Source organism: Columba livia, chromosome 7, assembly GCF_036013475.1.
Source record: "Columba livia isolate bColLiv1 breed racing homer chromosome 7, bColLiv1.pat.W.v2, whole genome shotgun sequence".
Classification (NCBI taxonomy): Eukaryota; Metazoa; Chordata; class Aves; order Columbiformes; family Columbidae; genus Columba; species Columba livia.
Window position 1 is genome coordinate 23,203,365 of NC_088608.1, and position 27,416 is coordinate 23,230,780.

Consider the following 27,416-nt stretch of genomic DNA (forward strand, 5'->3'; position numbering starts at 1 on the left):
ACATCCTAATTCAAGTTGCTCATAAACCTTAGCCTTTGTTGTAGGTCCGACAGCTGCATTATGTCAGTAGCAAGTAAAACCTTCACAAAGTTCCGGAATGCTGCAAGACATTTTATAGGTGCTGCAATAAAAGGCAAATTGAATTTACAAAAATGCATTTGTCACTGATTAGAAACTTACAAAGTTAATTGGAAACACTGTGTAGGTGTTGCCACACAACTAGAGGTGTAACTGGTGGTTTTAATTCAGTTGGAGCATGGGAGAGAGGAGCCGTTCATGTAAGGCCAGCAATCTTATTAATATTTCTTTTCCCTTGAACAAACAGGGTGCATTTACTGGAAGACTTGCAGGAATGGTCAATATTTAGCAGCATTAAGATGTCACTGCTCCTTGGCTAAGCACTTCCAGGCTCAGTTTTCAAGGCTGTATCAAAGTAAAATTCACAGGTACCACCCGGTGCCTGTTAGAATCACAGTGTCCCTTGGGAAAGTTTTCCAGGCCTTTTTTCTCCCCCTTGTTTTACATTGGCAAAGTTGACACTACTGGACCAATCATTCCTTCAGCAAGTGAGGAGGGGAGAGGGAGGTAACCAATAGCCCAGGCAATCATCACCCTCCCCCTGGAGCTGAGTGAATTATCTCCACATAATCCACTTAACCTTTGCCATTGTGGGACCTGGGAAGCTGAAGGTATTTTTAAACTTGAGTCTTTTAATTGCCAGTTTATAGTGTCACTAGTCCAACTCAGCTGGAAAGAGGATGATTGGAAAATAGTTCCATGAGGCAATAGCTTTTCACCTCGGTTAGAAGTTCTAATTATTATTATTTTTTGTGGCTCACTGTCTTCTATGTATGTGGGAACAGTGATCTACAATGGATCCACAGATGATGGAGTTTCTTAATATTACTCCTGGTTAATGCAGCTAAAATGTCATAGATTTCAAACTACTTACAATCTTAAAATTGGGTAACATATTGTCATTAATTGTTAATACACAGAAAAATCCAAACAAACACAAAATGTTGTGGGAACAGCTCTGTAAAAGCAAGGTTGAGTAATGAGAAAACTGCTCTGCAAATTCTAGCCTTAGCAATCTCTGCTTGCTAAAACAATTTATTAAAATCCCACTGAATTCCCTTATCAGACTTTAAAGCAAAACCAAAAAAAGCCTTAAGTGAATGCTGAAGGATGCTTGTTGATAGCTTTCCAAAGACAAGCTATGGAAAATTTAATTAGAAAGTGACTAGTTCTGTAGGCTGCAGTAAGCTGTGAGAGCCTTTGGATGTATTTTTCAGCGTGGGTCCTTAAAATTTAAACAGATTAGTGCTTACCCATTTTATTGATGAATATTGCACTGTGCTGGACCGTGGGTGTGTCCACATTTCAGTGATCATCAAATCAAGCAAGCAACCCGATATATAGTCTAAACAGAGATACTAAGAAATGGAAACTGCAGCTTTTCCTTGAGCTGGAATTTCAAGACAGATAGGCATTAACAAAGTTTTACTTCTTTGGAAATCTAAATCTTAGAGTCCCTGAATCATATAGGTCCGTCTTGTCCCTTTAAGATCACAGAATCACAGAATGTTAGGGGTTGGAAGGGACCTCAAAAGACCATTGAGTCTAATCCCCCCGCTGGAGCAGGAACACCCAGATGAGGTTACACAGGAGTGTGTCCAGGTGGGTTTTGAATGTCTCCAGAGAAGGAGAATCCACAACCTCCCTGGGCAGCCTGTTCCAGTGCTCTGTCACCCTCAGTGTGAAGAAGTTTCTTCTCATATTTAAGTGGAACCTCCTGTGTTCCAGTTTGTACCCATTGCCCCTTGTCCTACCATTGGTTGTCACTGAGAAGAGCCTGGCTCCATCCTCATGACACTCACCCTTTACATATTGATAAACATGAATGAGGTCACCCCTCAGTCTCCTCCAAGCTGAAGAGACCCAGCTCCCTCAGCCTTTCCTCATAAGGGAGATTAAAGATCTTAAAGATCTCTGGATAAAAACAGGATACCAATGCCTTTTTCAAATACTCATATAATCCTCAGGCCTATAGTTTTTACTTCTCATTCTCTTCACAATTTTATTTCTCCCTCTCACTGGTAATGATGAAGAGAGCACATGGATGTCTTGCAGTGCTAGTTCCACTCATACAAGAACGTGGCAGTCCACTGCAGACCTATAATGTCAGTTATTTTTCAGCAATGCAGACTGTCACAGCCTATCATGCTTATAATCTATATACCAATAAAAAAAAACCCAGCGATACATACTCCTAAAGAAATTCTGAAGGGGAATTAATAATTCAGCCATCTCTTTCGTTAACATCCTTTGAGCATACTCCACCAAAACAAAACCTTCCTATGTGACACCTTAGCGTCAGTAAAGAAGGAGAATTATTTTGGGAAATTGATGCCGAAACAGAGTTTCTGTTTCTCACCACAGCCTTTTTGTCATGTCTTTGATCTTATAGTAATGATAAGGAAGCAAACAGCTGTAGTCACTATTCAGTGACAGCAGCAAGGACAATCCAAATATTCCATTCTGTTGTGGTTTAACCCAAGCTAGCAATACAACCACAATAGCCACTCACTTAGCCTCTCCCCCCTCCCCAAAACAGGGGAGAGGATCAAAAGGGAAGGGAGAAAGTTGGATTGAGATAAACACAGTTTAATAAAATAACAAAATACTAATACACTACTAGTATGTAGATATATATAAAGATACTCAAGGCAATTCCTTAAAAACTCTGTCCACAACTGAGCAGCCAGTCCCAGCAAGCAGCACCCAGTCCCCAACAGCAAGAAAAGAGGAAAAAGGCAGAAAGGCTCAGAGGTCTCTGCAAAACAGCAAAAGCCAGACTAAACGTCCTGCAACAAAGACTCTCTCAACTCCAACAAAAGTAGTGAAGAGGAGAAAAACAATGCACACAAGAGCAAGCACCCGAGAAGCCTGAAAAAAGGGGAAGAGACCAGCTCCTTAAGTATGGAGTACGACGCCAATGGGATGGAATACTCATATTGATCACTCTGGATGTCAGTCAAACTCTGCCCCATCTCTGCCCCCGCTTCCTCACACCTGTGGGCAGAGCACTCAGAGTGTCCTTGGCTCTCCAATCAGAGCAATTAAAAACATTAACTCTGTGCTGGGGTGTCATCTGCTTGATCTCAAACTAAGTCCAAATAATGAGCATGCTAGCTATGAAAAAGAAAGGTTTCTCACTGCATGAAGAAAATTAACCCATTTTCAGTCAAACCAGCACACATTCCTACTCCTGCTATTCAACGATTCAGCAATATGATGGAAACACCATATGATGTTATTTTTCACTTGCAATCTTTTGAAAACAAAATAAAAACTCGAAAAGAAACACAGACTAAAAAAAAGGAAAAACAGACAAAAAAAAAGGATTTCTAGCCCTAAGTGTATATTTTATCCAGGCATATTGAGCAGGAAAGAACATTATGCTACTTTGTTAGTATCCCTCCTCACCTTCATGTGTTCATGGCTCATGCTTTTCTTTTCAGAGAACTTAAAAAAAAAAAAAAAAGAGAGAGAAAGAGTATGTCATGGAAGTCTGTAGTCACATCTGTGGCTTAGCTGGATCCTCCATTTGAGTCGTTCTGGGCTAGAATTTCAGCAGATTTTTATAGAAATTAATTCTTCTTCACTCACAGACCAAGATGACCCAATATATGTGGTAGGCGTAAATGGGATTAAATAAAAGAGAAAGTGTTTGGATTATTTTTCTAATTTCTCTGTTACTTTTGTAGTTAACACTTTAATGGAAAGATTAGCATTAATAGGACATTTAGCAATGAAGCAATAGGCAGAAAGAAGGGTTTTCTGATCTTGGTGCAAACCCAAAGGAGCCAGCACAACAGCCATCCCTTGGTACCTGTCTTTTCTCAGGACAGGCCCCAAACGCAAGACAAATTAAACGAAAGCCTGTATTTGTGTTGGAGGCTAGGGCATAGTGAAAACGTGGCCATTACAGACAGATATGAGTCTCAAGTACTGTCCCCTTGTTAAAGCTACAAATGAGCAGCAAAGCCTGGGTTTAGGCTCCTCCAGCCATCCTGGTCCTACTTGCCAGCCTAACAATAATTAAGGGCTACCATTCCAGTTTTAAAAATAAAAAATAAAGAAACATTTCCTCTTGAGTGCTACAGTTTCCCTTGTGACAATAGGTACCAACCTGGAAATCTCCAACAGCCTCATGAATAGGGGATGTTGATCTTCACAGAATGATAAGCAAGTTGTGGTGCCATCAGTATCGGTCAGGTTTTTGCCCTGGCTTTCAGCTTTTCATCCTTCCTGAACAATTGTGAGTGCATAAAATACATTACCTTCATGTTTCCTCTTGTAAAACTGGGCACAGAGACAGAGGGAGAGAGAGAAAGAAAACACTTTCAGAGCTTTACTTGTAGCTGCTGAGCATGGAAGATGTTATCTAAAATGATGTTTTATACAGCTGGAAAAAAGTTCATTTAATAAATGTTCTCCTTTATCAATTTAACTTCTCTCACAGCTGATAAGATGGATCTTTCACTAAATCACTGTAAGGTTGTTATGATTTCAGCCATATTTTCCCCACAGAGGAAAACCACCCCTCACTTTCAACCCAAGGACTGTAACTCCAGATCAAAGATAAAGCAAAAGAGCAGAAATAAAGCCTCTGTGAAAGAGCACCCAGTCTCCCTCCTTCCCGTAAGGGGCTGCAGCTGACCAAACTGCAGACAGACAGCTCCTAAAATTGTACATGTGCATCATACCATAAACTAAATTGGAAGTACATAGCCATATACCCCACAGCTTTCGTCTCTGCCACGTAGGAGCATACACTACTGCCTTTCTGAGCAAAAATTTTTGACTTTGATGTGATTGAAAATCCCGCACTGATGTAGTACACTGCTGAAAAATTTAGCCAATTTGATTGATTGATTCATTCATTCTCATGAACATGAGGGACAGTATTACTGCTATTAATAACTGTAATAAAAGGTCATAAAATCCTTATCGCTGATGTCTGATCTGAGATTGGGGAAAAACAAACAAACAAAATCACCCATTTTTTACATGAAGCTTATAGTAAAGTCAGGTTGGCAAAAGAGGTCTACATTCTGCAAGAGCCTGTGGACATGCGCTCAGTTTTGATTAATGAACCTATGTCATTAACTGCCATCCCCTTTATATCCCCACTGCCATTATAATTATTACAATTCATATGCTTATTTTATGTTTGTGAATAGACACAGCATGTCATATGCTGAATATTTCTCTTGGGAGGGAAATTGTCAAATGCAGAAAAAGTTCACAGCATAATTAAGAAATGAAGTATTTTTATTCCATAGCAAGATATGTTTTGTATCATACCTCCTTCTCCAGTAGAAGATACTGTTGTAGTGATGGAGACAGACCAAAATTATGATTGCATTTCAACAACTGAGGACAAATATAATATATCCACATTTTGATTATTTTTAATTTGTAGGAAGGTGGTTTGTTTTGTGTATGTATTTACTTGGGTATAATGAGTAATAGGAAAGCAAAACAAAGCACGAAGAGCTGTGGGTAATGCATCAGTTTTGCCATGGCTTTCAGCTTTTCATCCTTCCTGAACAATTGTGAGTGCATAAAATACATTACCTTCATGTTTCCTCTTGTATCAGTTGATAGAAGGGCAGAGAACTAGGTATTGGAAAGTAGAGGCAATGAAGACTTAGAAGTAACAGTGGAAAAGCAGCTGGGGTATGTCTCAGAATGACAAAGAAAGCCCTAATGTGATTCTTCAAGATGTAGATGGAAATACTGAGAAAAATGTGGAGGATGGTAATAATAGTGATACATGTGGTATCAAGCCTATTTCTGAGGTAGGGTGTTCAGCATGGGATGTGCCTATCCTTTGAAAGTATGTTGATATATCAGAAAACCTGTGAGGCTAAAACCCCTGGCAAGTGGGAACCTACCTTTCTCAATCTGTTTAGTTCATCACAGTTAATGAAGAGAGTGTTTGATCATGGTCCATAATTATCTACAGATGAATACTTTTGGTACTTACAAAACAGTTAAGCTGGTGACACAAGCATAGGAAGATCTAATGACTGGAAAAAAGACAGTGAAGCATAGAGTGAGAATGAAGTCCGAAGGGTACTTAAACACTGGAACTATTTCCACATGTCAGATTCATCTTCCTCTGAAGATTTTACATCAAGCTTAATGTCAGTCTGAAGAAACAGGCTACCTCACCAAGAACTTAAGGCTTGATGCATGGATCGTGAGGTGAATTTCTACTGCCTACTTTATCCAGGAGGCCAGGTGATATCAGATCAGTGCAGGGTGGATATAGGATTAATAGCAGCTTGTGATCATTGCTGATAAAAGTGAGCTCCTAGAGAATGAGTTGGTGACTGTCTAACCATACCAAGATAAAAAAAACGTATTTTGAGGGTATTTATAGACTTGACTGAATGAACTGTATAGACCATAAAACTTCAATTTAAATCAGAAAACAAGGCATATGCTAATCTGTTTTTAAGGTCAGTGCGAAAGTCTATCGTCAGGAGGCAACATCCATAAAGTACACCACATTGCCTAGATCATGAAAAAAAAATCTAATTACTAACATATCTTAGAACACTTACCTCCTAGCTGTTTCTCTCGTTTGGCCAGAGTTTCTTCAGAGACTTCATCTGCAAAAGTTGCTTCACTATGCTGAGTGTCTAGTAAATTGAAGCAAAATGAGGAACATTTATTCTGGAAGGAAAGTGCACATTATTAATGTATTTTTATGCTGATCAGAGCTCAGGGCTGCATTGCCCGAGAAGTCATTTCCTTGGAGATCTGGGTTGTCAGTGAAATTTATGTTTCCATCCTGGGGCAGACCAGAGGTTCACCCATCCTACTGGTCTGTCTCTGACAGTTGTTTCAGCAGATGCCTGGCATGCAGAGTGTGATTTGTCATGTGGTATGACCATGCAGAGTGCATCTGGGTTGTTGTATTTCCTAGTCACTAGTGGATTTATACTTCAGTAACGATAATAATGCAAAATAGCCTAATTGTCTATTTTAAATGAACCATCTCCTTATTTCAATGCATGCTGCTGAGTCTTCCTGTTAGGAGCAATGTAAACAAGCTTTGCTTTCTTCATGATATCATTACTGTTGGATCTCCTTCAGCCATTTTTAAGGTAGTTCTTAAAAACTTAAGTCCCAATCTGTTCCGTTATTGTTTGCATGGAACTGTTCTGTGTCTGGTCATCCTGTTGTACCTCCTTGAATTTTTCCTAGTTCTGCAATACCTTTCTGTTATACTCTGACCAGAATGATAAGCTCTGTCCAAGATACGGAAACATCAGAGGTCGAATCAGTTCAGCGTTCTCTTTGAAAGTTCTTTCAAAATTATTCTTGACGGTGTTTGCTTTACAAAAACTGAAGAATACCAAATTAATGGTTTTATAAAGCAACCCAATGTGAGATCTCTTTCTTGAGTAGCAGTAACTTACTTAGAGCTGATTTCTTTTAAACATTCTGTTTTGCCCTTGTTGACATGAATTTCAGCTACCTTTTTATTGCCCAGAAAGTTATTATGAAAGTTGTAGACAATTTCTACTTACGGTTTTATATTTGACTACCCTCAATAATCTTATGTCTTCAAACTTCGTCTTTTGACAATGTGCATCCTTTTTCCAGCTTAGTGTTTAATTGAGAAAAGGACAGAAAAGATAAATATTTTTTTATAGCTATAAGTGCAAAAAGAGAAATGTATACATTTAAACACCTTTTGATCTGCTACTTTTCTTCTTTTAAATTCTCTCAGATTTTTGCTGGTTTGTATAAGAAAGTTTTGATCTGTGGGGAAAATTAATGACAGATTATGTGTATTTCTTTAATCAGAAATTCTGAGTGCTGGCAACACTATTTCTAAGGTATATGCTATCTGACTAACAAATCTTACATTTTATTGGCTGTCTCATTTTGTTCTCTTCCATATTTCACATTTATGATATGTTCAGACATACCCCTGTTTTGTTAAGTAGGAATCTGTGTGGTCTTTGATGTAAAACATAATTTATTTGACAAGGAAATATGAGATGGTGCCCTGAATCTGCATTTAATTGATGGATTGAGAATTTTTAGCGTTGCAACAAGACAGATTCTCATCCAACGTGTTACGGAAGGAGTGTTCTCTTAATCTGTTCTCCTATGAATTAAAATACATGTATATATATTTTGAGGAGTAATTTTAAAAATTCTTTACTGAAGGTAGTTAGCAGGGTTTTCATACATGTCTGACATCCAAATACTAAAAGTGATTGATGCTATTATCGGTTTATAAGGGTATCTCGGAGAAGTGAGTGCCCCATTCTGACAAGTCTTCAGTAAATATTACTAACATTGCAAATGAACATTAGCTCTTGGTAGTGCATTAAGGCTGGATATAAATACAACCCTTTTTCATCAATGCAAGCTTGATATGAATTTGTGCTTGTAATTAAACTTGCTGCCACTTATCATCAATCAGCTCCATTTAAAAAAATATTAATTGATAATTGCATTATTCTTCCACATGATTTTACTTAGAACAGTATAGCACACCAAGAGCTTTCAGAGACTTCAGAAAAGTACAGTACATGCTTCAACTTGCCATCTTAGACGGTCTTCTGCTTCTTACTATTTCTGTTTATTATATTGATAGATCTTCCAGCTATGACTTAAATGTATGCGCTGCCCTCAATCTGAAACAACTCTCTTTTATTTATTAACTCCAGGGCAAGCCCTTGCTACTGGTAGTTCTTGTGACATTTTCATATGGAACACAAGGACAGATTTTTTGGTCACTACCTTTTCACCAGGATTTCTGCTTCTTAAGTAATGTATTACAAATTTATTTTAGAGCTGTACGGATGCTGGCAAGTAACCAGGCCTCTGAACAGCATGTTTACAATATACCTTTGTCTATTTCTTCTCTTAGCAAAAGGAAATTTTAAGCGTGGCTATTGAATGAATACTAGTATTTTGCCTAAACTTCTGCTCCCATAGATGTCAACACAAATGTTGCCATCAACTTCAGTGGCACCAGGATTTGACCAAAATATCGAGACGTAATTGTTGATAAAGAGCCCAGTCCTGCAGTAATTTTGCCATTCATATAAGTAGAAAGTGGACTGAAGTCCAGCATCTTTAAATTGATGCCCTCTCTGTCTCACAGAAACAATAAAACAAGATTATAAACAAGGTAGGCCATTTTACTACTTTTCTTTCCCCTTCACATCATCCTAACTTCAGAAAACTCCACGCATCAGCCTGTAGATATTGCAGTGTCAGTAAAGTTAGAGATCCTGAAACATTTTTCCCCAAAGTATCAAGATACACCTGTTTTTATGTATGTATTAGTTTAGGAGTACTTTTAAATAATTTATCAGGAGAAAAATAACAAACTAATTTAATTTCTGCAATTTGGGTGGTTGACCTTATACTTTTGCTTTTTGAATTTGATTGATCTTCTATTACTAGTAGTGAAACAAAGCTTTTTTTCATGTTCTTATAGTTTTACAGATTTTTTCCATTGAAAAAATAGCTAGGTGCTGGGATTTGTTTTTGAGAAAGGACTAAGAAATTGGCAAGCAACTGCTGATTCTTTTATACAATATTGTAATCAAAGAGATCCTCAGAAATACAAGGAAACATGACAGTTAACTTAAGAGAGATTGCTGTCTTCATGCATTAAAGATCTTCTTACCTTTAGTTGTCCATATGTAGGGGCTGAGAAAAAAAAAAGGAAGAATAACAATTCAGATATTTATAACTTTTTTTTTTTAGAAAATTCTAGTCACCGAAGGTTCAGGTTTTTATATTTATAGTTTAGCTTTAGGCAAGAAGGTATCATAGTTACAACAGCAACAGAGTTAGAAAAGAGAGGGCACAAGCAGCGATTAATATTAGAGTATTTTACTGATTTTACTGCTTATTTGTTTTCAATTTCTTTCTCTCCCAATTCAGCTAAAACCTCTTTTTTTTTTTTTTTTTTTTTTTTTTTCCGTCAGGATTTTCATAAGACGCTCATAATCTGTAGTTGCTTCCGTCATACTTTATTTTCTCTTCTTTATCACTGGTTGAATTAGTTAAGTTTGGCGTTTCTTAGGTGGCCCTAGAGATCATCCTGAGATCCAGAATGCTCTCCTTTTCCCCTTCAGTCCCTATTCAGGTCCTACAGCAGGTTGGGTGGTTTGGTGACTATTTATCTATTGCTGGGAAGCAGAAGACACCCACATATGCCACCCATCAGTTCACAGGGATTCCTTGATGACATCTATCTTCTTTTTCAGGCCCTTTAGCAACATAATGAAATAAAACACACCTTCTTTAAGCCTCTGATGCTGGTGGGCTGTCCTGGTAATTTGAATTTGTAGTACATGTATGATCTATTTCTTCTTTGTATGCTCTATGGGAAATCTCCCTCCCACCAGGAAACAGTACTCCCTTCCTGCCACATCATCCAGACAGAATTAACCAGGAAAATACTACTGGCCTATGCAAACTCTTCTTTCTTGACATTTTACTAGATAAGTCTTTTGGTGGTTTGAAGGTTGTGGGTTTTTTGTTGTTGTGGTTTGGTTTTTGTGTTTGTTTGGTTTGGTTTTTTTTTTTTGTTTTTTGTTTTTTTTTTTTTTTCCCCCCTCCTTCCTTTCCCTTATTTTCCTCCCCAGCAAGTACAATTTTAGTAGCTTTATAGAAGACTGAGTTTTCTGTCAAATGCTTTGCCGTAATTATGAATGTGAGCTGACAACCCCCAAACCAAGAGTGATGGCGATCCTCAGAGTGCACCATAACGATGGCAGGCTGTAGCAGAACAGGTGTGGCCATGCCAGTGGCTTTACAGCATTGGAGACTCATCATCGACAGTCAACATCAGGAGGGTCTTACTGACCAGCTAAATCCAGAAGTCAAAGGAAGAGGTAGATAACATCTATGTGTTAGTGAGACAAATAGCAACAAATGATTCTAGTATCCCTTAACAGAACAAAGGCGATCTGTGTTACAATTAGCATCAAGACTGTGCTTGTAAAAACTTTCTGTAAAGCGAATTTTATCTGTTTACATAACATCTTACAGAGCTAATAGGAATCAGGCAAGTGAACTGGAAAGTCTGTAATTTTTTGCATGAACAAGAACTGCAAAAATCAGACTGCATATTCCAAAATTAAAATTAAAATAAAGGTGAAGTAATATACAAGAATGGTCTCTTTCAATTGCAACAACCTCTCTCTCATTTTTACCTTGCCTGCAAATATCTGTGATAAAATAATCAACATTTTTCATCATTATGTCTTTATATCTTTCATAAGAGAACCCCTCTCCTTGTTATCTTTATTCACTGCTGGAACAAAAAAAAAACAACCAACCAACCAACAAAACCAAAAAAAACCAACACTCAAACAAACGACCAAAAACATCCCTTACTTCATAAAACAATGCCTTTTTTTAAAGCTTTCATTTTAGAGCTAGTGTTAGGCCATGATGAATTGCTGAATGGTTGATTTCCTGACATTTTTTCTTACTAACCTTTCCTGACAGCTTCTGGATTGCTCTACCTGGTAATTTGCACTATAATAATGGCTACAGTGAGATGTCTCCTAACTATTTCCTTTATTTTTAACAAGATTCTTAACACCCTCTGTAGGTGACAAAATGCAATTACAGACATGAAGTGTCCCCCCGAGGATGGCTGTTCACAGATGCCACCAGTACTTTAGTAGTGCAACTGTTAAATGAAACAAAAACAAAGAATCAGATTCTCTAAACATCCAGTTCAAATAAAAATTTAATTAAAAGTTATGAAGGCATTTTATTGATTAACAATCTTAGTAATTAAATAGTGTAGTTGACATTTTTTTTTGTTGGATTTGTTCTTCCTTGGAGATCTCTAATTGTTGTATGGCTTTACATTTATTGATAACTTTGTTTGATGAATACAGATGCCACCTTTTATGGTAGTCGTTGACAGAGTAATCATATTGTGAGAAACACCAGGCTTATGTAGTAACAGCTGTTGCAGTTATACATGCTGATATCCATTGGGAAAATGTGTTTGCTGCTATCATGGGTACACAATAAATGGAAGGTGCAATAAAGCACAAGCTAACATTTTGAAAATCCTTACAACTCTAGGAACTTTACTGCAGATTACAAGCACTTTGATCTCTGTCCAGTACTTAAGTCTTAATTATCAGACTAATTGCACAGACTATGTTCATTTTCAGTGGTAATCCTTTTGTGATTAGCTTCTGTGTTCAATAACTGACTTATCCTTTAATTAAAAGGACTATTAACCTTAAGGCTGCTGCTGCGGCTTGGGATTAAATCTATACAGAGTTAATATTTAATATCATTGTAAAAGCCTTTGGTGAAAGGTATAGAACGAAAATATAGTGATTCTCTACTGTAACTTGCTTTAAGAGATGGCTTCATTATATATCAGCATAATGTATTTTACTTTGACATACTACTAGCTTAAATCCATTAAAGGCACGCAAGAGTATTTATGCACTTTGAGCCCTTTTCTCATTTGCAGGCAAGGCATATTCGCTTTGGATATTTCCCAAGTCTTTCTATACAGCCACAATCCGTGCTTGATCTGCAACACACAAAAAATGAAACACAAGAGCGAGCATTTAGCGTCCTGATTTTTTCCAACATTGAAATATTTTTGTATTAAAGGTCGGAGCAGTTCCATTTTTGCTTATCTGCTGGTGAGGAATTTATTTAGGAAAAGGGAAATGCTATGTGCAATGATGTGCTATGGAGGAAAAGGTTCTGCAGTTTTACTCGGAGCCACTGCAATCCAATGCTTTGCAAGACTACGAAGCAAAACCAGAGTCGTCAATGTCCAAGTGTGTGGACCCTGCCAAAAAGCCAGATGCTGCTATGGGAAGCGTTACATATCTTTTCTAGTTTGGCATCTGGATCCTGCTATGAGCAGCCATGCCTAAAGTCTGTCTGTGACTTGAGATTCTACTGCTGCACTAATAACAGTGCCTTTTGCACTAATAATGGTGCTTTTTTGTAATATATATAGATATAGATATATACAAATATGAAGTCCCTTCTACTCCCTCCCCACCACCATTTAGTCATTCAGATTGCTTGAAAAGCAAATCAAGTGCAAAGTCCTAAAATCTGCTCTCCTCAATAGCCTTACTGGCTCATATGTATACATTTTTCTCTTCCTTCTGATTACTGTGAAAGAACCTGATCAAACTAGACTTCTTAGAGACAATCTTCTTCACTGAAATTGGTCATTTTCTATACAGTTGATTTTGGTTTAAGACTTAATTGTTAGTTTCTTGCTGTTCATGAAAGCTAGTAGATATTACCAACAATATCCCTGTTATTACATTGGGATTATTAGCTCACTTTCAAAGAAAAAAAATCCTTCTTTTTATATGCACCATTCTAGGAATTAGTATAAAGCCACATTGCCTTTGTACAAGAGTTTCTTCCAGTATGTCACTTTTCTTGTATTGCTCAAATGAGATATATATAGTGAGGGTGACCCAACCACACTCTTTCCTGAATGGAGTGGAGATAAAAGCAGCATTGTACTTGAAATCAATGGAAGTGACTTGTGGCTTGTGATGGGAGTGTCTGGCTCCAGAATTATTATCTGGTGTTAAGTGCTGACAGTGCAATAGGATCTTTACAAGACATAAATACATTGAGGGGTCTCCAAAAGCCTAATGCTAAGCCTGGGAAGTGAGTGTGGTCAGACTGCCTGGCCAGGGCTTGATGGGAAGAGACTCCCACACTTTTCCAAAGACAGATGAGGAGCACAAACAGACATGTCTTCTGTCAGATACAGAATGAAAGACTGAAGTGCTCTGCATTCCGATTTCCCCATGTGCTGTTCTAAGCACTTTAACCTATAGCAAATTCAACTGAATTCAGAAAGTCAGGAGCAGGCCAGGGATTTGGACACATTTTCCGAAAATTACTGACTGTCACATATTGGGGCATTTGGGGATTACCTTGCATTTAACTACAGTACTCTGATGATTCTTGGTAATTCCCTGTTTGCTCTTACTAGTTTTGTTTGCAATAAGACTGTTGATACTCATTGATTGCATAGTCATAGCTACCTAATTTTTAGCTGCCTGCTAAAAAAAATAAATTGAACACTCAAGGGGAATTGAGACTCCTGGAGTAGTCACTTAATAGTTTGCAAAACAGGAATTGAATATGTAGGAGACCTTTCCCTTTTCACTGACTGCAGAGAAAGATGAGCCTGCCTATATTAAAGCTGGTGTCTCTCCAAAAATCCTTTGCTTCGTTCCTTCCTATATATGCCAATTAATTTGAGCAGCTACATGGAGCCACTTTCCAAGGAGGTGCTAGCCCAGGCAGGGAGCCTATAGATTTCTTCTGCTATCCACAGGGAGACCAAGAAGCAGCAGGAAAACCATGACATGGCACAGTGGTATGAAGGCCATCACCTAGTCTGTACTTTGAGTCATGTTTGTCGTTAGTGAGCTCCAGTAATTCAATTAGGCCAAAAGAATCATGGATAGAAATGGAAACATCCGCTTCACTGAGAGACAGCCACAGATACCATTACGTATATGAAACACTGACAAAGCTGCCTGCTTCTGGAACTGCCAAACCACAAGAGCAAAGAGATCGATTCTGGTCTCCAGTTACACACATGCAGATAAAATACCTGCATGTCTGCAGTCAGGGAAACAGATGTTGTTCTGCCATCTTTTTCTGATGATCAAGACATAGAGTGCCGGGCTACCCAGCACAGCTCATTCAGTCTCACTAACACAGGGCAAAAGAATGCTGCAGGAAATTCTGACTAAGCAAATGAGAATGACCCTAAATCATCATTCTCCTTAAAGTAACGATGGTTATTGAAGGACATGCCTTATTACTACACTGTGACCTTTCCAGGACAATGTTTTTTCCCCTGTGTATTTGATTGTGCCCTCACTTCCTCCCTCAGTCTGGGTCTCAAGGTAAGAAAAATTATTATATTCTTGAGCATAAAGGAAAAGCCTTTTCTTACAGAAACATTTACTTGTTCATGAATGATAAAAAGCCAACATTCTCAGCAAGTATAATAAGATCACCACAAAAAACCCCCACACTGCAATGTTATTAAGAAAACTGAAATCTCCTTTTTCACCTGCAGTCATCACAACACTGTGATGATACCTGCTGCACCTGAGTGGTCCTGGAAAGGCCCACTGCAGCCTAATCCTCACCTTGTCTATTTCATAGTTATCTGCAACTTGTGCTAACGCACAGACAACAGGTTTGTAAACATATAACAGCATCCAGTTTTGCTTTTCTTGTGTTTTGTTTGTGTTTTTTTGAGGATGGTGCTGATAGGAACAGAAGCCAGAGGAGGTCTGCTGGGCAGCCAGAGCACCTAAGTAATACAACTCAAAATATCCTTTTTATTCCCATCACAGCCAGAATGTGATTAGACAAGTATTCATTTCTACATATCTCTTACCTGGCTGACATCCATTTAACTATTTTGCTCACTCTACAGTGCTATCCTAGTAAATCAGCATGCATAGTTATGTTTCTAAGACCTCAGTTCAGTATGGTACTAAGACCATGCTTAACTTTGAGCATGTGTGAATCTTCTAAATGAGCTTTGCTTCAGGCCTAATAATATTACTGTACTGAGTCAAGACTAGTGTCTTAAGAATATTAATGCATTTCAAATTATAGTAGAAGATCTCTATATTCTTATGAGAACTCTAAAACCACGTGAAATACAGTTAAAGCATGTCAGTGCTTACTATAACTGTAAAACTGAATACGGGAATTAAAATGAGTTGAGAGGTTGTTACGTAGAAGTAATTACTGAAGTTCAGCCCAGAAAATATGACTAAGCCCCACATTTAGAATAGGAGATATTTGTAGCAAGTGAGCTATTTATCTATTGAAGTTGGTAAATACTGGCTTTTTGATGGCTTTAACTCCATGTTTTAATAAATGGTAATCAGATGTTTTCATCCGGATGCTCCCACACTGACAGAAGCTCCTGGGCAAACACTAGCTTTGTCCCAGATTAAATTCTCATTGCTGATTTTAGATGGCTGGGATGCGGTGTTCTTGTCTGCACTGGGGCAGATGTAGTAGTCTATCACATTGTTCCTCATGCTACCAGCTCTTTTCTAATTTGTACAATAATAAGCACCTATTTCCATTGCTCCTGGTAATCTTGTCATTTTCATGATGTCATCAGCACAAGTCAGAAGAGAAAAGGTCAGTAGTACAATGCTGTACTGTATATAAAATGAGCCGTTAAAAAAAGAAAAATGGCTAGACATTTAAATGCCCAAGCTCGCCAAGGCACAGTAATAGCTGTCCTGACCATCTCAGGGTGTATTTATTACGTGATTCCCATCATAAGCAAATAACTTCCCCCCACACTGTATTTCCCTCAGCGGTGCAGCATGTACTGCACAGGGAGCCTGGATGTGCCAGAGAGACCAGTGGATGTCTGGATAAATGTACTTTTAATGGTAGCCGCTATGCACATTCACTGAATCTTTTGAGTGTCCCTTGCTCTGTCTTTTAATTTCTCTAGTGTCTATAATGTAGACATATATTTTTAAATACGACATATAGATTTTTATGACCTTCTATGTAAAGCAGAGAGAGTAATCAAAAGCAGTGTAACAAAACCTTTGGGTGCCAGAAATGAAGCAAGAAATAAAGTAAAAATTCAGACAAAATGTGATGTTATAAAAATTTTTGAAATCAAGTTCCTACATTTATACATAATCAGGGGGAGTAGGGGAGGGAAGGGAGAAAATAGAGAGACAAGAAGCTGCAGTGAGAGACTCCCACCAGGTAACCAGAGCTGTGTTACTGCTCAGCCTGCAGACAGACCTCACTCATGGGCACTACTGGAGGACCCCTCCATTGAGCATGTGTTGCAGAGAAAGCAAAGCTGGAGAAAAACGTGACAGCAGGTGCTCATTTCAGGAGGTAACCAGATGCAGGACTTTTGCTGAAAGTGGAAAGGCAGAGATTGAAGCAGGTAAGCTGTTAGGTTGCTGTGTCCTTGGCTGCAGGGACAAGATCCTCAGCTTGTCAGATCACAAACATCATGTGCCGAATATGAGGAACTCCTCTTTGTCAGATCTTACATGTTGTTTAGGAACAGAGAGCTCAAGAAATTTCTAATATTAGAGGCTACTTGTCTTTACCCTTTTGTCCAGCCTCCCTCTTAGAATTAAGACTTGTCCTTCCAGTTACCCTCAGAGTACATCGCCCTGCTCCACTTAGACTGCAGCTCTTTCCAAACTGACAGAATCAGCAGGATTTGGTGTGCTTAGCACATACAGGCATATTATCAGCATTTTGAATTTGTGAGAGTCACAGTACTTTGTGGATTTACATCACTATTGCTTATGAAAACAGTGATGAGATGAAGAGAATATGGGATTTAGCTGTGCTCAAGTAAATATTAGACTCACTGATTCATTGCTATGTTGCTATGAGATGCTTCTGCTGAAGTTAGGCAGCGAAAGAATAAAAATCATAGTGCTGTTCTACATCAGAACAGAGGTTTGACCAGCAATATGCCATGTAGAAGAGGCATAGAAAGGCCTCAAATAGTGCTGCCTGCAGATCGTATTGTATTGCTTTCCTTATTCGTCAGTGATCTTTGACCACAGGTAATCACTGAGATGATGAAATGCACAAGTGACAAAAATAATTCAGCTTCATAAAGGCTAGGGAAGGCTGGGAGGTTGAGCGGAACCTAACTAAACTGAATCAGAGATATGTATCACCAGTTGAAATTCAGCACTAACCAAGGGGAAGTAACATGTACAGAAAGGATACCCCGGGCTTCTCATGATTTAACTCCCGTCACTTACAAGAAGGGCTTGGGCATTCTCAGCATGGGTGCACTACTGACAAGCTGACCCAGCATACGAGAAGCTGCACGTGGGCTTTTTATCACATGTTCCTCTGAGACTCCAGGTTTTGGCATCTCCTACAAGTCAGGTATTCGCAAATGCAGTGCCCAGTTCCTTTCAGCAACGTGGTCCCTACATTCTTCAAGTTATATACAGCCAGTTTCGTACCACACTTCGTATTGCGCATCTGTAATTTATTGCTTCCTTTTTTAAATGTGGGGAAGTAATGTGATTTTTATGAAGACTACACCACCAGTCTATTTGTATTATATTTTTAGAGACATTGTATCGATTGAAAGAGAATTGGCTAACCTGAGATGTAAACAATGACTGGCATTTGCCTTAACCCATGTGGTTAATATCACTGATTTGTCATGCTGAGTGATGTGAAAAGGGGAACGATTGGTTGTTGATTATTGAGCAGCTCAACACAGGGCACATTTGGTATGTCAGATGAGAGGCTATTCTAATGAGCTGGCGCTGCTGCCAATTACTTAAAAGCCAGTGCTTTCTCTACAAGCCGTCTTGTAGATCTTCAAGACATTTAACTAAATTCCAGCTCAGTAACAGATTGCAAACAAGATGGTTGGTTTCAAGAATCTGTGCACATATATTCCTTTAACATCATCTCGTGTGTACCTGCCTGCTAATGGAGCCCTTCATTCTCTGGTGATGACTAATTAACATCTAGCACAGAAGTCAGTTTAAGAAATGTTACGTTCATTGTATCAGCTGACAGACCTGTGTAATTGAAACATCCCCTTGTACTTTTTATTTATTTATTGGATTCAGGAACAAAAACTGTACCAGCCTTGAAAACTGTTAGAAGAATTAAGTCTGTGAAGAGACATCTCTGACTGTGTGTGGCCCATTATAATGACACTGTTTTCTTTCAGGTCAAAGCTGTAGACATCAGAGGAAGTGTGACAACCAGTAAGGTATGAATATTCTCTCTCTGATTTTATCTCTGTACCAAGTATGGTGATCATAAGCATCTGTAGTTCAGTATCAGAGAACACTCCTGTTTTATCTTTTTCCTGGATGTGAAATTAGATTTCCCTTTTTTCAGTAGCGTGGATAATATCCATGATCAGATCTTCTGTAGACCTATCTTAAAAAATAATCCCACCAGACCCATTCATCAACTCAACTCCTTCTGCTTAGAGCACACATGAGGACGTCCGATTTTGAGATGAGAATACATGGTCTAAAAGACTGGGACTAACACCATTACCTTCAAATATTTGTATTTGCTGCTGATCAGGAATTGTTTTAACTGGAAATTAACAACTAGCTAGCACATCTCCATTTGAAATATGATTAAGTCATTTAAAGCTCTGCTTAATTTAATACAGACTTTCTAGAGCATCTAGTCTGCTCACATGAACATGGGACCCTTGGTGATAACAAACTACATTACGTGTGCAAGTAACAAGAGTACAAAGTGTTTTCCAGTTGCCTATGCATTTTATTAGGTCAAAACAGTAGTTGTCATGTACCTGTTAGTAATGTTAAAAAAGCAAAATCTCATAATGGTGTCTTTTTGACAGAAAAGACTAATGAGAAAATATAAATCATTAACCTTGTGTTGATGTGGGGACACCTACTTCTTCCAATAATGGGGTTACAATTTTATTTTTTTTTTTTTAAATAGATATTCTAAGTTTTGACTAGTTATTTAAATCTGGGTTTAATAGAACCAGGATACTTGTCCTGGAAACTCTACAAGTTCCTTTATTTGTAGTTTTACTATGCTATCTAGAAAGTCATAACAACAACAACAGGTCTTCACTTAATTTATGATCTTTTTAATCTGAAATTATTCTTATAGTAGCTACATTGTTTCCACTTAAAACATTATTTATAAAATCTGACTATAAATTGAATATTGAATAAATATGAGCTTTTGTGAGCCTGATGGGTCTAGATAGGTCCTTCAGTATTATTTCTGTTCTGGGCATGTGTGCAAAAGGGCATGTGTGCTAGCCTGCACAAAAATACATATTGCCTGCTTCACTCTTTTGATGAAAGCAAACATATATTACAACTGAAAACCTATTTGAATTAAACCTCACTGCAAATGCAAGTTATTTTTAGGTGCACTAATGCTGTAATTTGCGGTTATTAAAATTCATCATTTTCTTCTACTTTTCCTCTAGATATGTAGGACATGAAGGGGTCTTTAAAACGTGTGTTTGTAATAATTTGTTTGGAGACCTCCAGTTGAAGCACCTTTATATTTTTCCTGATGAAATATTAGCTGCCTCCCATCACCTGGGGAACATTACCTTGATGAAGGCATTGAAATATGCTCCATCAGTCTCAAAGGGTTTTCCTAGCCTACTTTTCAACCTCTTCTTGCCAATTAAGCTGCCACATTATGTATGGTAGTGAGGGTCACTTGTTTTTTCCAAGTGTTATTCTGAATTGGTGAAGATGACAGAAGGATACCGGTCTAGTGAACAATTAGAGTGATCTTAAAGTCCCAGACCCCCATCTTCCACTGCCACATGCTAAGTATTTTTAACCTCAGCTCCTGTCTAACAGGCTACAGGAATTTTTGCCAGGAAAACCTACTGTGATATTCTGTGCTGCATGTCTATATTTCATACTAAAAATCTACCGGGTAAAAATAACTATAGAAATGACGTTGAAAAGTATAAAACATCTAAAATAAAAAAAGATACACAATGCAGGGCTTACTTTCACAGGGCTTACATTGCCCTAGTACCAGGTAACATTAGTTATACTGTATTCAGCAAATATCTACTGGCAATCTCTCAGGTTTTGAATTTGCATACATCAGTTTATAAAAACACTAAAAAGCAATTCTTCTCAATGCTTTAAAATCAATAAGTGCTATTCTAATAATACTGAAGCAGCAGTCTACACTGCACTCAATGAGAGCTTTATACGTGATGTTTATAATTTTATTTATTTTTTAAAATATCCAGCCCAGAATTTCTGTACAGTTTTGCCACTGTATAATACATTCTCAGAACAAACAGGAAGCACAGAATGGAGCAGGATTTAGTAGTTTCATGCAGGGAAAAACATTTGAGTCTAAAACAGGCTTCCCAAGAGTGAGGCAAGTATCTTAAATGTTCAGGATTAATCCACGGCCCAAGACATTTAACAAAAAGACTTAAAGGGAAAATTACTGACTTTGGATGAAGTTTTTAGGGAAAGGGCAGAGATACTTCAGCTTGGCTAGCTTCCCGCACATAGCTATTAAAAATTTTACTGCAGCTGTGATCACCATAAACAAAGGACAAAATGGTACAGTAATGATGGGCTGAGTAGTGACCTTTTCCCCTCCTTCCCCTCATCTTTCAAGTTGGGGCAACGATACATCTTGTGACCAAACTCCTTAATTGAGCCATAATTCTGTACAGAGTGTGAGAATTAGAAGATTTGCAACATAGATCCAACATCTAAAACCAAAATAACCAAGATTAGCCTTCAGGAAGTACTCAAGTAGTTTTTGCCATCTTTTTGTATTAAAATGCTGCCACACAATTGTATAGCTTCCACCAACCTCATTCTGTTTGTTACACTCTCTTCCTTAACCTCAGCTCAAGGTAAGCTGTTTTGGAACCATTAATTATTCTTGGTTTACACATCTTTGGCATAATAGAATCCTTTATACTCAGAGGAACACTGGACTCTTATCTGAAATGTAAGTACATTTCCATAATTTAATGGAGTCGTTCCTCTGAAGCAGGTGTAGCCAAGAGGCAAGCACTACATGCTGAGGCAGAGGAATATATGTTCCACTTGTCTTGGGTCATCTTGATCTTCCAGCTGCAAGAAAATGCCTTCTTCTCAGCCCTACTGAAAATAAGGTTACTTGTTGCTTGCAGATGTGGCTGGAAAGTGGAGAACAGATGTCTTATTTCACAAACAGAGATATTCTGGGCAGCTGACAACAGAATTACAGCTTAGACCATGGTCCATGCCTGTTTCAAGCTACTGAGGGCTCCACTGACTCAGCCAGCCCTAAATACACACATAAAAAGATCTGCTTAACCTTAAGGGTATAGCATACCTTATGTTTTAGTGAGTTTTCCCTTTTTCCCTAGAACATGAAAATTTTTTGACTCAGCATCCTTCTAATAAAGACATTTCAGTATTGGTTTCTATGTGAGTTTGCCTTCTCTACCTAGGATTTTAGCTGGCAATTTTGGTTTTATTTGTTTCTCTCCTTCTCAGCAAAAGTTGAAAAAAATAAGCATGGCAACAATACTAAAACCGAGTGCAGGCAAAAAAACCCAAACCCCCACATCAATGTTCACATGCTGGTTCTTTAAGATATTCTGAAATGGCATAGTAAGGGCAGTAGCAAGCAAATAACTTGGATATAATGTTTATTTTAGAGTTAGTGATAAATCACTGTGAGATAATAATGGGAGCATATGTCTCCAACAGCTTTTCAGAAAAGGTGTTCTATTCTAAATGTAAACTGGTGGACCAAAGAGATAGTGAAGATTTATTTCCTCTTTCCTGGCAGAAATAGATTTCTTTCCTTAGCATATTAATTATGATACATTAAAAATGTTTACAAAATACCATCACATAAAATTATGAAATGAATGTAATTAAATTGCCTACAAGCCCTTAGGGCTGTGAACACCAGCTTAAGCATTAGTGAGACAGATTGCAAGCCAGGATTCTACTTATTTCTCTCATGCTGGGGAGAAATGGAAATAGTATTGCAAATGAGAGTCATACCACTGCATGAAAAATAATTCTGGAACATGGCAGAGAGGAAAATTCCCAGCAATAGTTAGAACCATCCTGAAATCCTGCCCATGTGAACAGCACTACCAACTTGTATCTCTGACCAAGGTTATCCAGGGGAATGTTTACTGTCATCTATTCACTAAACAGTTTACTTTGAACCTGCTATGTGTGACTGAAAATGGGATTCTTTTGGGCAACTGGTTCCATTGAAGTGACTTTATGCTACAGTACAAAAGGATCATCTATCCAGTGCTTGTCAAACACTACTTCTCTTTAGCCCCGTCTGTAAATAATGGAAACAGCAAAGTGCTCCAGACACAAAGAGTGGAAGGTAGAAAGAAAGTCAGCAGATGAGATGGGAGTGAGGATTAATATTTTCAAAACAGGACTTAACTATTAAGACATTACTAACAAGTCAACTCCATCACCTACAATTCAAAATCCCCCCACGTCTTTTACTACTACAACTTTGAGATAGAGTATGATCATTCACGTTAAAAGCTCTATTAGCTCTGGCAGAGCAAGTCACTTGCTGAGATAGAGGGCACAGACCTCCTGTGGCCCTCTTGGTTTTAAGTTTCTAGCATTTCTAGACCTGCCTGGACCCAGCCACCATAAGCCTCTTGTGTCTTGTAGATGACGCAGAGTGAGAAGGGGAGATCATCCTTCTTACGTCACGATAGCTCATCACTCTGGACTTCTAGCTGTTGTGGTCCCCATCAGATCTAGAAGCCTAACTGAGACCACATGCCTCTTTTTCAGTCTGGGTGTCTGTTAATTGTAGGCTCCAAAGCTAAAAATCCATGGAAATCAAGGGAGAGAAACTGTCTGTGATGTATCTATTTCTGTACACATTAGAGAAAGTCTCACTGACTGCACCAAATTTTTCTTTTGATTCTTACAGTATTTGATGTTTTAATTAGAGAAACATCTGGTGAGAACAGTCCCCATGCTGCTTAATTTGTTAGATAGGATTACTTTGTCCTTTTTCTTTCAGTTCTCAATTGAGCATCTATTATTTGCTATTGTCAGAGAGAGGTTACTGAATTTGACAGTAATTTATTTGGCAGTTCCTATATTCTTCTTTTCCTCCAGCTCATTTTATATAATAACATTACAGAGAAAAGCTATGAAACATTGTTTGGGTTCAGCTAAAAATGAAGTAAATACTTTTAAACTTGTATGTATTTGTACAAACCTGCCCTATGCTAAGACATCTCTGCAGAATGGCACAGTAGACAACATTCAGAGGATATCTCATTCACTAGAAAGTCTGAATTCCATTTTCTAAACTTGTGTTGAAAAGAATGGTCTCACAATAAATATAGTTGCATATGGCATATTCTGTCTCAGTTTGATGGTTATCTCAGCAACAGTGCAAGTGCCGAGTAACTTGTTGATGAAAAAAATTTCCACAAGAAAAAATGCATATCATAATTTCTGACATTTTTCTCTGTTTGGGAACCACGCAGATTCCAAACTTGTTAGACATACATGCAGTTTAAGTCAAAAGATCTGTAAAAAGAAGGGCAGGATGAACCAGGATTAGGAAGCCCCAAGTTTAAAATGGAGCTGTTTTTTTTTTCCCCTATATATTTATTGTATTCTTATCACTAAGTCACTTTGTGTTTTCTTCATACTCTTATGTATAAATTGATAAAAACGAAGCTTATGAACCTGTGCTTCAGAGATGTCTTGCAATTTGAACAGCTGATGCTCAAACAGTGCTTTAAACACAGAATTCCAGTGCTTCTGAAGGTTTGTTTAGAGAAAAGTGCTCTGAATTTCCAAAGAAGAACATTTTGGAAGTGTCCAAAATTAATTGAGATTTAATCTTTCTTTTTCACCTTCCATCTCTGCATATACAGTATAAAGGCAATTTCCAAGCTGAATACATTAACAGCAAGCTGTACCTCTGTAAAGCCCCTATGGCAACAATTCTTTCATTAAACACGTCCCAGTTCTTGGGAAACATCAGTGGGATTTGGCTTTTGTGTAAAAAGTATATAATATAATGTAATGAAAGATTCTGTTACATAGGGCATGTCCAAAAAGGGTCAGATTTGAATATGAATAAATTATAAGTGATAAATTCTAGCTCAATGAAATCCCTATGGCAATGATTCCTTACTCAGTTTGGGACACAAACATCAAGCAGACTGGCATGGACTCACGCAGTGAACAGCATAAAAGCAAGAATAAAAGCCGCACTGAGAAGTTGCCCTGTTTCTTGGGAACCATGCACTCACTGAAACTTGGTTTCAAGTAAAAGGTATCTAAGAAAATGTAATGAAATGGATGATTCTATTACATAGTACAGATTCTATTACATGCTACAGACTGAAAAAACCCAGATTTACAGTACATCATCAACTTCCAATTTCATACACTAACTTCAGGTATATATGAGCAGATCAGTACTGCAGGCAAATAAACTCTCTAAACATGAAGGATACAGATACCTGCAAAGGAGTTTCACCACGTACAAGAGGCTTTTCTATGCCCAGTGCACACCAAGCAGGACATGTCTCCCCACGCATTTGAGAAGAGGTTGCAGGTACCCTTTCTTCCCTCCGGCTGCAGGGGCTGTGCCCCAGGACTGCCTTCTCCCTGGCCAGGCACCACTCACAGACACCAGTGAAACGTGCATCTTGGTGTCTGACATTGTGCATTGTCCCAGCCTGAATCCTGAGCTACATCTCCCTGGATACTTCACTGCTGCCCAAGACTGGACATCTGGTGTCTTCACCAGACATTACCTGATGCCCATTCACACAGATTAAACTTTAGAAGCAAATAGATGACAATCAAAGGAAGGGTCCGCATGTGACAAACTGAACAGCCATCTCCTCCTGACCAAGGAAAAGGTGGGCCTATTCTAATTAAACACCACACCTAAAATTCCATCTTCTCAACTCAAAGCCTTCTACTTCTGTAACCAGAAGGGTTTTTTTATTAGTTTATGACAACCGCTGAGACACAGAATATGCATGACAGATTCTACATCCACCTGGACAGCATAGTTTCCATCAGAAACTGTATTAGTTACTGCAAAGCAGAGTATCTAAACGGAAGCATTGTACCTCATATGAACAACTGTATACTAGGTCAGTATTACAGTTTCTGTATTATATGTGCTACTATGGACAGCCTGAAGACAAAAGCTGAGTATTTCACCAGACTGAGTCCACAGACAAATCACTAGATCCAAAATGCTCTCCCAGAACCCACATCACCAGTGTCTTACCTTACGCTGCTCTTCTTGGATTCACAAGAAGTCCTTTCAGCACATGCCAGAGGGTGGATCTAGCTCAGCAGTGAAGTCCAGAACATGGTTGCTTTGAGCTCCTTAATACCACCTTCCTGAAACATTCCTACACTTAATTAAAGTCTGCCTCAGAACCTGGAGCTCTCTGTTTTACTGAGACCAAGTCCCAAAGGGTTCTTTTCAATTTGCACAGACTGGCTTTTGCTTAACAATGCATCAGCCTACAGTTAGTGAAAACAGAGCTAGATTAACACTAGTATTTAAAAGATTTCTCATGTAAACAGCAAAACTACAGGGTAAGGGAGTCACTTCACTACTTTATCAATTCAGTGTTCCCCTTTAATCACTGTTTAAAGTCCATCTTACTCTTCTGTTAAAAAAAAAAATCAGATTACTAGTAGAAGCTAAAAACCAAAAACCTCCAATCCTCACCAGTTTTAGCCCTTAGTAATTAAAGCATTTCAGACTCTACCAGATGTGTCAGAAACACTTAAAAAGCACTTCCCAGATACCTGAAAAGAACACATTCTCTCTTCAGCAGAAACTGAGATGGAAAAAGCTCAGTATCATACTACCTAATCACTGTTTTCTTGCTTTAATAGGAGAAAGAGTTACTACACTAACTTCTCTTACGTAAGCTTCTAGGGCTACTATTACCCATCTGGCCTAATTTCAGGGAATAAATCAAGATTCTGGGACTGAATTCAGGTGTCAGCTCTTAGCCTATAATTAAGAGGGTTCCTCCCCAAACCAGGTTTTACCTCTGTCTCCATGGAACTAGTACAAAACCTCAATGTATCAGGTTTCAGACAATGATCTCAAAGACCCATGTTTGTCACTTGTACAAAGGCATGTGACAAACTTAGTGTAGGCCCTGAGTCCTAAACACATTAAAATCAGAGACTGGTATGCAGGTCCTAGTCTTCCTGCTCTACGCTGACAGGGTGATATTTCTGACTGGGCCAGGAGAAAGCCACAATATTATGGCCTCTGAGACAGGGTTCTAGAAACACTTTGCCTTAGACTGGGAAAAAATATCAGTTTAGCTGCTCCAACATGGAAAGAGATCCTCTTGCAGCAACACAAATTGAGCCTGTTTGAAATCAAATAACTCTGCATTTCTGGATCAGGCTTTTTTGAGGAAAGTCAGGGCACTGACTCAGGGTAGCAGCACCTGACCATGCACTTCCCTCAGCTGACTGTTTCCTGTAATTTGTGTTTCCCTGGCCATAGTGATTCAGCTTTGGAAGCTGTAGAGTTTTAGGACTCAACCCTAAAACCATATGAAATATCCAGGGTAGTTCAGTCCAACATACGCTGTCTCTTGTTGAAAGTTACTCCCTTTCCATCTCCATACATCAGGACACATTTGGCCATCTCCTGTCCCGTCCAAGAAAGGCAAGTGGGCAGGTCTGGCCCAGGTCTCTCTGCAGCTCAGCTGCTTGGAGTTTCCTCTATTC

At 38.4% G+C, this 27,416-nt stretch overlaps 1 long non-coding RNA gene across 1 annotated transcript; it reads right to left on the reverse strand.

Moving 5' to 3' along the window:
• Positions 1-2,690: 2,690 nt before the first annotated feature.
• Positions 2,691-26,596, reverse strand: LOC110355773 (uncharacterized). Its single transcript, XR_002408668.2, has 5 exons — positions 26,469-26,596; positions 25,936-26,051; positions 9,740-9,762; positions 6,642-6,719; positions 2,691-4,368 (listed from the first exon to the last, which is right to left on the reverse strand). It is a non-coding gene; the product is annotated as an uncharacterized LOC110355773 (long non-coding RNA).
• Positions 26,597-27,416: the final 820 nt, after the last annotated feature.